Source organism: Delphinapterus leucas, unplaced genomic scaffold (assembly GCF_059928025.1).
Source record: "Delphinapterus leucas isolate spDelLeu-1000000601 "Yukka" unplaced genomic scaffold, BTC_Dleu_Yukka2 spDelLeu_asBTCV2_sq80, whole genome shotgun sequence".
Taxonomy (NCBI): domain Eukaryota; kingdom Metazoa; phylum Chordata; class Mammalia; order Artiodactyla; family Monodontidae; genus Delphinapterus; species Delphinapterus leucas.
Window position 1 is genome coordinate 62,399 of NW_028322289.1, and position 3,188 is coordinate 65,586.

Below are 3,188 nucleotides of genomic sequence, written 5' to 3' on the forward strand. Positions count from 1 at the left end.
ATTCCCAGTGGCTCCAGCAGGTAAGAGGGACCTGTTGTGGTTGAAGTGAGGGGCCGGGTGCTGACCCCCTGCCCCCTGCTTTAGCACCTGGAGGCCTCAAGGAGACAAGGGGATGCGGTTTGAGAACCAGAGCCCAGACTCCCCGCCTGAGTGTTCTTTACAGCGCCCCCGACTGCCTTTGCCTCTGGTCTGAGTCGGGTCCCGAGCCCTTGGGCGTCCCTCTGGCCACTCCAGCCCTTCTCACCACGTACTGAGCCCCTCCCACGAAGGCCCCAGTGGGTACTCACCGGCTGTGTGCATCCCCCCCCCCCACTACACATGATACAGTTGTCGGGCAGCTGTGCCAGGCTTTACTGTGATCTCGGTGAATGCTCTTGGGCTGGTCCCCTGACCTGTGTGTGACAGTTTCCCTTTTTACATACCCCGCCCCGTCGCCCCCCCACCCGCCCGCCATGGAGCACCTACTCCACCAGACTCAGGTTTAAGAGTGAGACAGGACCCTAACTAGGCAGACGTGCTGAAAGCAAGCCGGATCCATGAGGATCCCGGGGCCTCCCGGGAGCTTGGCTCTGTTTTCTGCCCCTCACCGAGAGGGGTGGCCCAGACCGCCTCTGGAAGCCTCCACTTGCACGTGGCATAGGGCTCACCCCCAGAGTCCCCTTTCGGTTTGCTTCCCAGCAGTGACCGTCACGCATGAGCTGTGTGCTTTGCTTACCTCCCAAACTGGGGCGTGACCTGGGCTGCTTCCACACACACTGTAAAGGGCGTAAGTTATGACTGGGCAGGAGATGGTTTAAAGGGAGCTTCAGATGGAAGTGACAGCGGCTGCAAACTCGGCCTCGTGGCTCTTGAGCACGGCACTGGCACCGGGTGCTGGGGACACGGTCCTGCCCTCCCACTATGAATCAGACAGGAATGGAAAACTTGTCAGAACGGTTCCTGACGGAGAGTGACCGGAGGGGTCCGTTCTGGGTTGAGTGGGCAGGACAGACCTCTCCCAGGAGGCGATGTTTCAGCTGAGACATGAAGAATGGAGAAAGGGGGGCAGCCGGGAGAAGAGCCTCTCAGGTGGAGGGACCAGTAGGTGTGAGGAGGGAAGTTCTAGGCTTGTCCTAGGCATGCGAGGTGGCCGGGAGGATGCCCTGGGAGGGCTTGTGGGCCGTCTAAGGAGTTTTACCCTTTGAAGCATTCCTTTTGCTTCCGGGTTGGGGGTTGGGGACGGTGGCTTGGGGGTGTCCCGGGGCTGTGAGAAGGGACACCTCACTGGACGCTTGGCCCAGCTTGTCAGGAGAGAGGATTGGGTGTACTTTTGTGGGGCCGAAACCATAGGCTGAAGGGGAGCCTCGGGGACTCCCCCGCCCAGAAGCTTCTAGAACAGACAGCGGTGCCATGTCCTGGGCGGAGTACAGGCTGAGCCAGACTGAAGGGCAAAGTGCAAACATCACTGCGCACTGAAGAAAAGTGCAGAAAAAGCTGGGTGCAGATTAGAATGAAGCTGGGGAAGACCAGGGGCCAGAAGAGGGAGCTGTGTAACCTTCACTGGTGTGCTAATAATGTCTAGTGCAGTATTCTTGTTTTGCATACAAAGAAACCAAGGCTGGCTGCTAGCTCAAGGTCACATCTGCCAAGCCAGACAGGTTTGCTGACTTCAGAATGGACCAAGATTTGCCTGTCAATACAATTGGGTTTCTTACGCATTATAAAGATCATTAAAGAAAGGTCAGGGAACTCTTTGCCCAGTGAATAACTAGATCCACAGGCAATGCTTATAGGTCTCGAATGGAGGACGGATGCGGAACAGGTAGGATGGGAGGAGGGTCCCCCCCGCCCCACCAGGAGGTGGGTCTGTGCTGTGACTAAGGTGGGCTTCCCGGGCATCCTGGGAGACCGAAGCAGAAACCGTGGCTGTCGGAAGCTACAAGGTGTGCTCTGGGTCTTCCCTGAGGAGGCTGGTGGGCTGTGGCGGGGGCCCTCCCTCATGCTGCCCCGTGCTGTCTTCCAGGCCCAGAAGCTGCTGGCCCAAAGGAGGCCCCGCCGGCCCTTCTTTGAACCCTCCATCCGGGCCCTCATCATCTTGTGTGCCTCCCTGGCCGTGGTCCTCTCCTCCCTCTCCATCTGCGATGGCCACTGGCTCCTGGTCGACGACCGTCTCTTCGGGCTGTGGCACTTCTGCACCACCTCCAACCAGGCTGAGCTGCACTGCCTCCGAGACCTGAGGCAGGCCCACGTGCCCGGGCTAGCCTCGGGCATGGCTGTGGCCCGCAGCGTGGCCACCTTGGCCGTGGTGGTCGCCATCTTTGGCCTGGAGCTCCTCATGGTGTCCCAGGTGTCCGAGGACGCCCACTCGTGGCACAAGTGGGCCGTGGGCTCCGCCCTCTTCCTCCTCGCGTCCATCCTCTCCTTCGGGGGCCTCCTGAGCTTCCTGACTCTCCTTAGGAACGAGGTCACGCTCATGGGCCTCAGCCTGACGTTCTGGAGCGAATACACGGCCTCCTTCCTCTTCTTCCTGAACGCCATCAGCGGCCTCCACATCAACAGCATCAGCCGGACTGACAGCGTCACGTACCCCTGGGGCCTGCCTGCAAAATTTTAGGCCCCCCTGCGAGGGCACTGAGTTCTACCAGAAAGTGTGGTCAAGATGGGACTTCTCCAACATGTGACATTCGAACTGCCGCCTCTTGGCCTTGGGGTGGTCGGGCCAGTGGCCTTTGCAGCCCAGAGGCCAGGTGGGTGCCTCCGAGCCACCAGCTGCACCAGCTTAGCCACGTTATTAGGATGTTGACTTCACAAGAAGAAACATTTTAAAACCTATTCTTGAGTCCTTCCTGGGATGGGAATAGATGTGGAAGCAGCTCAGGTAACCGGTGCTCAGGCTGGCTGCACAGCCAAGTACATTTCACGCCTGTTTTGTTGACTCTGCTGGGATATGGGCTGCAGGGCCCCTGAGGCCCCCGGGCTTGCTAAGAGTGAATCGCCTGTCAGCGAAGGGTGTCCAGTCAGTGCCGAGGACTTGCTTCACCAGCTCAAAGGGCCTCGTGCAGATTCCCTGCTTTAGCTTTGGTCACGTCAGGGAGGCAGCTGCTGGGGTGCAGAAGCTTTTCAGACCGTTTGACTTTATTTGAGCCCTGCCCTTTGTCGGGGGGACCCCGTAATCCCTGGATAACCCCAGCTTCCAGCAGCTGGCGGTG

The 3,188-nt window shown here is 59.3% G+C and overlaps 1 pseudogene; it reads left to right on the top strand.

The window, feature by feature from the left end:
• Positions 1-499: 499 nt before the first annotated feature.
• LOC149743778 (voltage-dependent calcium channel gamma-like subunit pseudogene) lies at positions 500-2,739 on the top strand (annotated as a pseudogene).
• Positions 2,740-3,188: the final 449 nt, after the last annotated feature.